Source organism: Microcebus murinus, chromosome 17, assembly GCF_040939455.1.
Source record: "Microcebus murinus isolate Inina chromosome 17, M.murinus_Inina_mat1.0, whole genome shotgun sequence".
Lineage (NCBI taxonomy): Eukaryota > Metazoa > Chordata > Mammalia > Primates > Cheirogaleidae > Microcebus > Microcebus murinus.
Window position 1 is genome coordinate 14,705,658 of NC_134120.1, and position 13,762 is coordinate 14,719,419.

At 39.1% G+C, this 13,762-nt stretch overlaps 1 non-coding gene and 1 pseudogene across 1 annotated transcript; both read left to right on the forward strand.

The window, feature by feature from the left end:
- The first annotated feature begins 12,209 nt into the window (after positions 1-12,209).
- Positions 12,210-12,271, forward strand: LOC142861775 (U7 small nuclear RNA). The gene has a single exon (XR_012912926.1). It is a non-coding gene; the product is annotated as a U7 small nuclear RNA (small nuclear RNA).
- Positions 12,272-12,523: 252 nt separating this feature from the next.
- Positions 12,524-13,244, forward strand: LOC105857382 (protein C10-like; annotated as a pseudogene).
- Positions 13,245-13,762: the final 518 nt, after the last annotated feature.

Here is a 13,762-nt window from a genome sequence, read left to right on the forward strand (position 1 = left end):
CCCTAGCACCATTTATTGAAGAGGGTGTGTTTTTGGTGCCTTTGTCAAAAATTGGTTTGCATAAATATATGGATTTATTTCCGGGTTCTCTATTCTGTTCCATTGGTCTGTGTGTATATTTTTATGCCAGTATCATAATCTTTTGGTTACTACAGCTCCCTTTTGTTATATTTTGAAATCAAATAGTGTGATGTCTCCAGTTTGGGTGGTATTTTGCTCAGGATTCCTTTGGTTATTGTGGCTCTTTTATCATTCCATGAGGATTGTTTCTATTCCTGTGAAAAATGACATTGGTATTACGATAGGGATTGCACTGAATCTGTAGCTTGCTTTGGGCAGTATGGACATTTTAACTATATTAATTCTTTTGATCCACAACCATGGATATTTTTCCATTTGTGTTTTCTATTTCCTTGTAGAGGTCTTTCACCACCTTGGTTAAATTTATTCCTAGGTATTTTATTTTATTTATAGCTATTGTAAATGGGATTTTTTTTATTTCATTCTCAGCTGGTTCATTATTGGTGTATTAAAATGCTGATTTTTTATGTTTTTTTTATTCTGCAACTACATCATATTTTATTAGTTAGATCTAAGACTTTTTTGATGGAGTCCTTAGGTTTTTCTAGATATAAGATAGTGTCCTCTTCAAAAAGGGACAGTTTGACTTCCTCTTTTCCAATTTGGATGCCTTTTATTTCTTTCTCTTGCCTGATTGCTCTGGCTAGGACTTCCAGTACTATGTTGAATAGGAGTGGTGAAAGTGGCCATTCTTGTCTTGTTCCAGTTCTTAGAGGAAAGGCTTTCAGTTTTTCCCCATTCATTATGATGTTAAATGTGGATTTGTCATAAATTGCCTTTATTATATTAAGATATGTTCCTTCTATGCCTAGTTTAAGAGTTTTATCATGAAGGGATATTGAATTTTATCAAATGACATTTCTGTGTCTAGAGGGATGATCATATGGTTTTTCTTCTTCATTCTATTGATGAGATGTATCACATTTATTGATTTGTGTATTTTGAGCTATTCTTGTATCCTTGTGAGAAAACTCACTTGATCATGGTATATTATCTTCTTGGTGTGCTGTTGGATTCAGTTTGCTAGTATTTTGTTGAATTTTTGCATCTATGTTTATCAGAAATACTGAACAGTAGCTTTCTTTTTTGCTGCATTTTTGTCTGGTTTTGGTATCAGGGTAATGCTGGTCTTATAGAATAAGTTAGGAAGAATTCCCTCCTCATCAATTTTTTGAAACAGTTTGAAGAGAATTGGTGTTAGTTCTTCTTTGTAAGCTTGATAGAATTTGGCAATGAAGTCATCCAGTCCTGGACTTTCCTTTTTGGGTGACTGATTCAATCTCATTGCTCCATTTTAGTCTATTCAGGTTTTCTATTTCTTCCTTATTCAATCTTGGTATGTTGTATTTTTGCAGGAATTTATCCATTTCCTCTAGGTTTTCCAGTCTGTTAGTGTATAGTTGTTCATAATCATCACTGACGTTCTTTGTTTTGCTGTGGTATTAATTGCAATGCTTCCTTTTTGTTTCTGATTTTGCTCATCTGGCCCATCTCTTTTGTTCTTGGTTAATCTAGTTAGCAGTTTATTGACTTTGCTTATCTTTTTAGAAACCCAACTTTTCATTTTGTTGATTTTGTATTTTTTTAGCCTCTGTTTTTTTCTTCTCTGATCTTTATTATTTCTTCCTTCCATTAATTTTGGGTTTGGTTTGCTCTTGTTTCTCTAGTTCCTTGAGATGCATTGTTAGATTGTTTATATGAAATATTTCTACATTTCTTTTCTTTTTTCTGCTATTGCTTTTTTCCCTTTTAAAAAAAATTCAGAATATTACAGGGGTACAAACACCTTGGTCACATAAAATTGCCTTTTGATATATGTGCTTATTGCTATAAACATCCCTCTTATTACTACTTTTGCTATAAGCCCATAGGCTTTGTATGTTGTGTTTCAATTTTCATTTGTGTCAAAAAAAATTTCTTATCCACCGAATATACGTTCTTCTCATCAGCTCACGGGACATTCTCTAAGATTGACCATATCCTAGGACACAAAGAAAATCTCAAGAAATTTAAAAAAATAGAAATCATACCATGTACCTTCTCAGATCACAGTGGAATAAAACTAGAAATCAACCCTAACAGAAACTCACATTTCTACACAAAAACGTGGAAATTAAACAACCTCCTATAAATGATTACTTCGTAAATGAAGAAATCAAGACAGAAATAAAAAACTTCTATGAAGAAAACGACAATGGAGAGACAAGTTATCAACTCCTCTCGGACACAGCTAAAGCAGTTCTGAGAGGAAAGTTTATCTCCATAAATGCCTATAACCAAAAGGCAAGAAGATCACAAATAGACAATTTAATGAAACGACTCAAAGAGCTGGAAAAAGAAGAACAGACCAACCCCAAACCCAGCAGAAGAAGTGAAATAAACAAGATCAAATCAGAACTAAACGAAATTGAAAACAGGAAAGCTATTCAGGAGATTAATAAAACAAAAAGTTGGTTCTTTGAAAAAATAAACAAGATTGACACGCCATTGGCTAAGCTAACGAAAAGCAGAAAAGAGAAATCTCTAATAAGCTCCATCAGGAATAAAAAAGGAGATATCACAACTGATCCCAAAGAGATACAAGATACAATTTATGAATACTACAAAAATCTTTATGCACACAAACTGGAAAATGTGGAGGAAATGGACAAATTTCTAGAAACACACAGCCTCCCTAGGCTCAACCAGGAAGAAATAGATTCCCTGAACAGACCAATCTCAACAGCTGAAATAGAAACAGCAATTAAAAATCTCCCTAAAAAGAAAAGTCCCGGTCCAGATGGCTTCACACCCGAATTTTACCATACTTACAAAGAAGAACTAGTACCTATCTTGCAGAAACTATTCCACAACATCGAGAAGAACGGAAACCTCCCCGACACCTTTTATGAAGCGAATATTACTCTGATACCAAAACCAGGAAAGGATGCAACAAAAAAAGAAAACTACAGACCAATATCCCTAATGAATATAGATGCAAAAATTTTCAACAAAATCTTAGCTAACCGAATCCAGACACTTATCAAAAAAATAATCCACCACGACCAAGTGGGCTTCATCCCAGGGATGCAGGGATGGTTCAACATACGTAAATCTATAAATGCAATTCACCACATCAACAGAAGCAAAAACAAAGACCACATGATTCTTTCAATAGATGCAGAAAAAGCTTTTGACAAAATTCAACACCCTTTCATGATACGAATACTTAAGAAAATAGGCATAGAAGGGACATACCTAAAAATGATACAAGCCATATATGACAGACCCATAGCCAACATCATACTGAATGGGGAAAGATTGAAATCATTCCCACTTAGAACTGGAACCAGACAAGGCTGCCCACTATCTCCACTTCTGTTCAACATAGTGCTGGAAGTCTTGGCTACAGCAATCAGACAGGAAAATGGAATCAAAGGTATCCAAATAGGGGCAGAAGAGATCAAACTTTCACTGTTTGCTGATGATATGATATTGTATCTAGAAAACCCCAAGGATTCAACCAAGAAACTCCTGGAACTGATCAATGAATTTAGTAAAGTCTCAGGATACAAAATCAATACACAGAAATCAGAGGCATTCATATACGCCAACAACAATCTAATTGAGAACCAAATCAAAGACTCAATTCCCTTCACAATAGCAACAAAGAAATTAAAGTACCTAGGAATATATTTAACCAAAGAGGTAAAAGACCTCTACAGGGAGAACTATGAAACACTGAGGAAGGAAATAGCAGAGGATGTAAACAGATGGAAATCCATACCATGCTCGTGGATCGGCAGACTCAATATCATCAAACTGTCTATACTACCCAAACTGATCTACAGATTCAATGCAATACCTATTAAAATCCCATCAGCATTCTTCACAGATACAGAAAAAATAATTTTACGCTTCGTATGGAACCAAAGAAGACCCCGAATATCAAGAGCAATTCTAGGCAACAAAAACAAAATGGGAGGCATTAATATGCCAGATATCAAACTATACTACAAAGCTGTAGTAATTAAATCAATCTGGTATTGGCACAAAAACAGGAATATTGACCAGTGGAACAGATGTGAGAATCCTGATATAAAACCATCCTCATATAGCCATCTCATCTTTGACAAAGCAGACAAAAACATACACTGGGGAAAAGAATCTCTCTTCAATAAATAGTGCTGGGAAAACTGGATAGCCACCTGTAGAAGGCTAAAACAGGACCCACACCTTTCACCTCTCACAAAAACCAACTCACGCTGGATAACAGACTTAAACCTAAGATATGAAACTATTAGAACTCTAGAGGAAAAAGTTGGAAACACTCTCCTAGACATCGGCCTGGGCAAAGAGTTTATGAAGAAGTCCCCAAAGGCAATCACAGCAGCAACAAAAATAAATAAATGGGACATGATCAAGCTACAAAGCTTCTGCACAGCCAAAGAAATAGTCATGAAAGTAAACAGACAACCTACAGAATGGGAGAAAATTTTTGCATCCTATGCATCCGATAAGGGACTGATAACTAGAATATACTTAGAACTCACGAAAATTAGGAAGAAAAAATCAAATAACCCCATTAAAAAGTGGGCAAAAGACTTGAACAGAAATTTTTCTAAAGAAGACAGAAGAATGGCCAACAAACATATGAAGAAATGCTCAACATCTCTAATCATCAGGGAAATGCAAATCAAAACCACAATGAGATATCACTTAACCCCAGTGAGAATGGCCTTTATCAAAAAATCTCCAAACAATAAATGCTGGCGTGGTTGCCGAGAGAGAGGAACACTCCTACACTGCTGGTGGGACTGCAAACTAGTTCAACCTCTGTGGAAAGCAATATGGAGATACCTTAAAGCGATACAACTGAATCTACCATTTGATCCAGCAATCCCATTGCTGGGCATCTACCCAAATGATCCAGTGACACTCTACAAAAAAGACACCTGCACTCGAATGTTTATAGCAGCACAATTCATAATTGCAAGGCTGTGGAAACAGCCCAAGTGCCCATCAATCCAAGAATGGATTAATAAAATGTGGTATATGTATACCATGGAGTACTATTCAGCTCTAAGAAACAATGGTGATATAGCACATCTTATATTTTCCTGGTTAGAGCTGGAACCCATACTACTAAGTGAAGTATCCCAAGAATGGAAAAACAAGCACCAGATATATTCTCCAGAAAACTGGTATTAACTGACTAGCACCTAAGTGGACACATAGGTACTACAGTAATAGGGTATTGGGCAGGTGGGAGGGGGGAGGGGGGAGGGGGGTGGGTATATACATACATAATGAGTGAGATGTGCACCATCTGGGGGATGGTCATGATGGAGACTCAGACTTTTGGGGGGAGGGGGGAAATGGGCATTTATTGAAACCTTAAAATCTGTACCCCCATAATATGCCAAAAAAAAAAAAAAAATTTCTTCCTTAATTTCTTCCTTGCCCCAATGATCATTAAGGAGCATGTTGTTTAATTTTCATTTCTTTGTATAGTCTCCAATTTTCTTGTTATTGATGTCTAGTTTTATTCAATTGTGGTCTGAAGAGATAGATACTTGATGTGATTTTGATTTTTTTTTTTTTTTAAGACAGAGTCTCACTTTGTTGCCCAGGCTAGAGTGAGTGCCATGGCGTCAGCCTAGCTCAAAGCAACCTCAAACTCCTGGGCTCAAGCGATCCTCCTGCCTCAGCCTCCCAAGTAGCTGGGACTACAGGCATGCACCACCATGCCCAGCTAATTTTTTCTATATATATTAGTTGGCCAATTAATTTCTTTCTATTTATAGTAGAGACGGGGTCTCACTCTTGCTCAGGCTGGTTCCGAACACCTGACCTTGAGCAATCCGCCCGCCTCGGCCTCCCAGAGTGCTAGGATTACAGGCGTGAGCCACCACGCCCGGCCTTGATTTTGATATTTTTTAATTTGTTGAGATTCATTTTGTGGCATAACATATGGTCCCTCCTGGAGAATATTCCATGTGCTAATGAGAAGAATGTTCAATCCATAGCTGGTTTAATCCATGGATCCAGGGTTGAACCTGTAGGTATGAAGGGCCAGCTGTATATGTAGAGAGAAAGAGATTATGTAAAATTAGCTCACATGATTATGGATGCTGAGAGCTATTATAGGCTGCAGTTGTAAGCTGGAGACCACGAGAGCTGATGGCTCTAGTCCAAGTCTGAAGGCCTGGGAATCAAGAGCTGATGGTGTAAGTTCCAGTCCAAAAGCCAGCAGACTAGATGTCATCCCCAAGAAGAGGCAATGTTTCAATTTGAGTTCAAAGGCAGAAAAAGACCAATGTCCCAGCTCAAGTCTGTCAGGCAAAAGGAGTTCCCTCTGACTCAGCCTTTTTGTCCTATTCAGACCTTCAATTTCTTGAACAAGGCCCATTCTCATTAGGAAGGGAAATTGGCTTTATTCGATCTATCAGATTCAAATCTTAACTTCATCCAGACACACCCAGAATCATGTTTAACCAACTGTCTGGGCCCAGTCAAACTGACAAGTAAAATTAACTCACAGGGACTTAAGGAAAAATTGACACAGTCACCCTGACTTGGCCCCACAAGCTCTACCTGGAAAATCAAAATTGGCCCCCATTTATTTTATTTAAATGATTAATGTTTCTTATGATTGAAAACAGAAGACAAATGTGAATGAGTGAATTTGAGATTTATTCATTTATATTCAGTTCCTTTCCTAACTGTAACATCAAAAAATAATGGTAGTTTCAAAGGTTAGACTTAATAGTGGCAATGAAGAACACACATAGGCTCATGGGTGAAGTTGCTGGTCCTTATTTGAATCCTTGTGTCCTGGTATTTGGGCCAGCACAGAGCCAACACCTCAAGGAGAAAGCAGTGTTGGCCCATCCTCATCAAAGAAATCCCCAAGTAGAAAGTGAATGGCACACAGACTCAGCAGCATTTGTGGCTCAATATTTAAAGAAAGAAAAGAAACTTTCTGTCTATGGGTTCTCCGAAGTTTAGTTTATATAATGGGACCAAATTGTTACAGAGAAAAAAAAATGTGTTCAGCCATGAAAACAACAGCAACAAAAAATAATATTCAGTATCTCCATGGGCTTTCTTGGTATCTTAACTTCCATATGCAGAACTCAATTCAAAGTAAGTTTTCCCTTTTTTGATAATTTGTGAAACAAAAATAAAAAATGTGTGACAAATATTTAGTGATAAGCTAGCAAAGCATACTTTTTAGTCAGCTTTTGTTTCCATTTCTTATTCCTTTGTACTGTCTCTTATTAAAGAAGTGACAATGATGTTCCTTCTTGCCAGGTGATGGGAAAAAAACAATTTCCTTTCAATCAAAAAATATGAATACCAAGAAATCATCTGAAGATTTTAATAACTAAAATGACAAAAGACTGGCTAGGAAAATATGCTTAGTTTTCGGAAATAAACGTTGTCCACATTATGTGATCTTGGGAATACAAAAACAAATGTGCTTCTTCCTCCTTTACTGGTAGGAGAGTGAATGTATAATGCAAAAATGAAATTCAAAGTATTTTATAAAGAATTACAATTGCTTTCGTCTTTCAGAGCCACCTTCATGAGAGATACTGCACTAATCTCCTTAAATAGCCATTTAATCTTCACAACCACCCTAAAAAATATGTATTATCCTTGCATACAGAAAGGAAATTAAGAACAATTAAGAAAAACCCGGTTCATCTGCTTGCAAAGTTAGTGTTTGTACTACCCTGCTACATGAATATTTAAATTATACATCTGTAAAATCTTTGGGTTTTAACCTAAAATCATATATAAAACCTCAAGAATTAAACAACTAATTTATTGTAGAAAATTCTAGTGTGAAGGGAACTTTGCATCAGCAAATATTTATGGTGACCCTATCCTGGGTAAGGATATTTTTTCTGGAAACTGTAGGAATATAAAGAGTTATAATAGAGAGTCCCCATCCTCAAGGAGAGAACCAAGGCAAACACATAATTGATAATGCATGGTGTAAGCCATAAGTCCTACAAAACATGAGCGGTAAGAGTGTGTGAGGAAGAAGAATTAATGTGGTCTGAACTTAACAAGACAGACAAAGATATCAGAGCATGAGCCAGACTTATCTGTGACTTGAGTGGCTGCAATGGATGGGGGTCAGATTCAGAGGTTCTTAACCCAGTGTCCATGGGAACAGGAGCAAACTTCAGGGAGCATGTCAAGGCCCCAAAGTTGTATGTAAATATTTCTGAGCATTTTTCTAGGAAGGAGTCTATGGTCTTTAACAGATTTTTCAATTACATCCACGACTCAAAGAGATTAAGAACCACAAGGAAGCATGAAAAAGAGACTTCTAGCTGTGCTAAGATAAACAAATGTGAATGAGGACATGCAAAAGCTGTGTTCTCGAACCATGAGTTCACAAGTCCTGCCAGGCTCAATCTACCTCGATATATTTCTCTGTGGGAGTGTAGGGCAATCCTTGGCTTGTAGCTTCATGATTCCAGTGTCTGCCTTCATCTTCACATGGCCTTCTCGCCTGTGTGACTCGGTCTCTCCATCTGGTGTTTTTCTTTCTGTATCTCTTCATGTCCAAGTTTACCTAATTCCCTATTTCTTATAAGGAAATAGTCATTGGATTTAGGGCCCACCCTAATCCAGTATAGCCTCATCTTAACTTGATCACATCTGCAAAGACCCTTATTTCCATAGAAGGTCACATTCATTGGTACCAAGAGTTAGGGCTTCAACATATTTGGAGGGAAGGTGGGGAGGGACGTAACTTAACCCACAACACTTGTGAACCTGGAAATCAGGGAACACTAATCATCACCAGGACATGAGATTCTGGACCTGAGAGGCATCTAAAAAGACCTCAGAGCTTTGCAGCAGGTCAAAGCTCAGAAATGCCCTACTCAGGGTGACTCAGAAACTGGGCCAGAGCTGAGTTGGCAGGAGTCAAGATCAATGGGCTGGACTGTGGCGAAGTGGGAACAGAGAAAGCATGCGGTGCTGGTCCAGCTGCCCTGTGTACTCACCCTCTCTGCATGCTCAAATCCCATCCATACTGTAAAGTCTGAAGTCTAGTCCCATAACCTCATCCCTTAAAAAATCATCTAATGCTGGTCTATTTGTTTAAATTCCTGTGGTATACTCCATTCATCCCAATTTCATTTAAATATTTTATACAACCTGCCTGGTCATATGTTTTAGTTGTCTTATCTCTCAGTAAGCTTGCAAGGTACTTGAGATTTGATGTTGCACCTAACATTTCTTTGCCAACCCATGACAGCAACCATCTCAATGCTGGGCATTTAGGAAATATCTATTGCACTTAAAATATTTATTGAAGTAAATGATTCTTGACTAGGAGAAAGTGAATAAGAAGCCTCCAACATAAACACAGTGTAAGGGGAAGAGCAGGTGAACTGGAACCCTATCTGTGGAGTCAACACCCCTGAACTTGGGAAGAAATCTGCTGCAACTCTTCCAATTTGCTCTCTCCATGTAATCTTTGTCTGACATTTCTCTTCCTCAAGTAAGATTTCAATCACACACTTTGAGGTTTTATATAGAACCTGAACCCAGCAGATGCAAGAGGTTGCTGTGAGAACTGACATTTTTGTGGTCCAAGCACGGCCTGCGATTTTGCACTCAATCAGCACCTAGGAGGGAAAAGCCCGTGCACTTCGATGTCTCTTCCAAGCATGCCAACACGACTGCCCCTTGAAGCCAGACTTCCCCTGTGAATGAATAGGCAATCTGAGATGCTGTGAGTCTCTTAAGTCAGACTTGAATATAGCCCAGATTGCTAGCGGAAACCTGCCTAGACTAATTTGCAGTCACTATCTGACTCCATTCCCATGCCTTTCAGCTAACAAGGGCATTAGCTCACAGCACTTCTAAAAGCCAAATTGCTTTCTTAGCAGCAATTATAAGAGTGCTAATAAAAAGCGGAAAGTTGAGAGAATCGATATGCTTCTTTTACTTCTAAATCGCTGTCTCATATTTTCCTTCTTGAATTCTAATTCTATGCCATGAATGAAGAAAATGCTTCCTTTCAGAGCAGTGAGCAATGAAGGTACATTTTTGTACATTCTAAGCCCTCTTTTAAGAAAAATCACTTTCATCTGTCCATTGTATGGGCATAAAAAGGGAAATCATATTTTAATTACAAGAAATGGTTTACTGTTGATAACATGATAAAATGCCTATTAGCTACAATTAAGTAAAAATTTGAAGGAAATTTAAAAAGGGTCAATTAATTCATAAAACCACACATCATCCTCCAAGTTCATTTACAATTAATTAAAGGATATTGTGGAATATAAGCATAAGCATTGTTTTTATTTCATTTAAACAAAAATCTTTGACCCTTACTGTCTCTCTGATTTTAGTATTCTAATGTTCAAATTACATGAGCCTGGGCAACAGAGTTAGACCCTGTCTCAAGAAAAGCCAAAATCTCTGGCAAGATCAACAAGAAATGGAAGGCTGGGAACTCCATACATAGGGGCAGACTTGGGAAGGAGAGAATTCTCATTGTATATTCATTTTCTACTTTTGGATATTTTAGTTATGTGATTCTGTTATTTATGTAAGAAGTAAAGTATTTTAAAATATAAACATAATTTGTGTATTTGAATATATACTTATTTAAAATATGCAAAACAAAAATATAATAGCCATTTTATGAGGAAGAATAATGAAGACAAAAGGACTAAAAGGGAGTATTAAGATAGTTACCATTTGGTGGCACAAAATTTGGGTTGAATTGCCTGGAAACCAAGGAATCAAGGAAAATAAGTTACATGATGATTATTTATAACCAGAAGCACATTGCTTAATTTTCCTACTATGGATAGGCAAAGTATGGGTCCACGGGGCAAAGCCTGGGGACAGGAGCATCTCTTGCCCAAAGTTGAGGGTACATTAAAATGTAGTAGTGAGAAAAAACGAGTCAGTAGCATTTTACTTCAACTCAGCTAAGCTGAAACCAAATTTCCCAGAGCTCTTTCTTATAGTATCCCAAGTTAGATTTGGCCAAAGGGGAATTTTGAGTGAGATTTGGATGCCACAAGTGAAGTAACAGCCGTTACTCCCTAAAGGTCCAAGGTGGTTAGATGCAGCATGAAACAAAGCAGAGGTACCAACAGATTACAACCTGTCCCCACTCTCCTCCACTCCATGTTCAGTTCTTCTTTCCAACTGCCAGGCTGTTTATCAAGTGTGACCCAAGCATCGCCACCAGGCATAGAGGCAACTGCCTTCTATAGACTTCACCAGCATCCCTCGTGATCCTATCCCAGCAGCAGCAACTTCCTGGCTCCACAGTTACTTTTGCAAACTCCAACTTGTCCCCCCATGCCATGCTTCAGGAGAGCTGGCTAGGAACTTTTCCTTGATCCTCCAACTCTTCCTTTGGAAATGTATTTTCCAGCTTTTTCCACTAAGGTCCTATTTCTAAAATAAATCCCCATGCTATTACCTTCACAGTTTTGCTTCCCTAATTAACACTGATTAATACAATTGATAGAGGCCACAGTTAGCCTCTATCAACTGCACGTGTCCAGGGAGGCTGTCAGTATACTGACCTGAATATTCAGCTAGGTGAGAACCAGAGAAAAAGGTCAGGAGATTAAAGGAACAATGAGACAACGAAGAACAGAGGACCAAGCAGATAAGCAAAAAGACCATCTGGGGAAAGCATTTTGTGTGCGTGTTGAAGGGGAGACCAGCTGGCGATATGCACAGCTGTAGCATAATGCTGCCACCTTACTTTGTCTCTGAGTCCCCAAACTGCACTTGCCAAGGATGCTCTTCATTTTCCCTTTTACTCCACGGCCTGCAGCTACTTTCTACTCCCTGAACTCAATCCAGGATCCTAGAAATCCGTGGTCAGAAATTCTTCGTCTATACCCAACTTTCTACTTATCTGGTGGTGAATTTTTACATGTTCCTTAAGACAGAGGAAATCTTTTCGCATCCTGCTACTCTACCTTATGAAACTTGAGAGTCAACGGGGCCCTCGGGATAAACAGTGTTTCCAAAGTCAGGTTTAAATACACGGAAAATTCATTCCTGCTCATTTCTTGTATTCATACCTGATTCAACCTGAAAGCACATTGTTCTATCACAGTTCAGGAAAATACTTCAAGCGTTACAGCTCTTCCAGAATTTGTCTAGCAGGGTTTCCGGTCCTCACCGGAAGTGCCGCTCTTGCAATTGGTTCCTAACAATAGAGTCGCTTGTTTGGGGTTAAAACCATTCCTGTGTCTCAGCTTTGCTTTTGTGTTGGTTGTCCAGACGCAGTGCCGCACAGAGCTGTCGATTCGGGGTTGGGAGCTACGTCTGGAGGCTTCCCCTCCGCCCCTGTCAGCGCTGGGAGCTGCTCTAGATGGTGGCTCTCTTTTCCCTGAGTCTTTTGTTTTTTCCTTCGCCCTGCTGCACCTGTAGCTTTTGTCGCCATATGACGTCCGCCTTGGCCCAGCCTGCGGCCCTGAGCGCTGAACAGGCGAAGGCGGTCCTGGCGGAGGAGACCCAGGCGTCGTGGGCTAGAGGACACCATGTGCATAGACGAGGCTCAGGACAACGCGCGTAACATGGGTTGCAATTCGTGCTGCCGGTGGCCACGCAGATCCTGCAGGAGGTTATCAAAGCCTATGGCTTCAGGCCGGGCGCCGTGGCTCACGCCTGTAATCCTAGCTCTCTGGGAGGCTGACGCGGGGGATTACTCAAGGTCAGGAGTTGGAAACCAGCCTGAGCAAGAACGAGACCCGTATCTACTATAAATAAAAAGAAATTAATTGGCCAACTACTATATAAAGAAAAAAATTAGCCGGGCATGATAGTGCATGTCTGTAGTCCTTGCTACTCCGGAGGCTGAGGCAGCAGGATTGCTTGAGCCCAGGAGTTTGAGGTTGCTGTGAGCTAGGCTGACACCACGGCACTCACTCTAGCCTGGGCAACAAAGTGAGACTCTATCTCAAAAAAAAAAAAAAAAAAAAATAGCCTATGGCTTCAGCTGCGACAGGGAAGGTGTCCTTAAATGTGCCCGCTTGGTCAAGTCCTGCAAAGTCCAGGATCCTGAGATCACCAGCCCGTCAGGCAAGCTGAAGGCACTGTTCCTGCCACCAGTGACACTGCCACCTCATGGGCCTGCTTCTGGTGGCAGCGCGGCTGTCTCCTGAGAGTTGACCTTTCCCTGTGCTATTGCTAGAGAAGGGAAGACCTTGGCATTCCGCAATATAATAAATGTGCCTGTGGCTTAAAAAAAGAACAAAAATAAAGTACTTCAATTGGAGATTTAAGTAATTCAGTCCAAGAACATAGATTTCTGATGATCTAATTTAATATAGGGTTTGAGCTCAGAGAACCCAGAATTATGGTATTACTCCTTTTGGTACTCACTGGCCTATTGAGAATGATATTAATAATGAAAATCAAGTATTTATTAGACCATTACTATGTGTCAAATCCTGTGCTAAGGTCTTTACATGTATTGCCTCACAACAACCAATGAAATACATATATTATTATGCCCATTTCATTCACAAAGAAACTGAGGCTTAGAGAGGTTAAATAATTCATCCAAATGACACAACTAGTAAGTTGCACAGCCTAGATTTGTAGAAAAATTATATGAGACTACTGAACCTAGGTATTTGACTGCTACTTTTTCATCCCCCCAAAAAACTCACAATTGTGC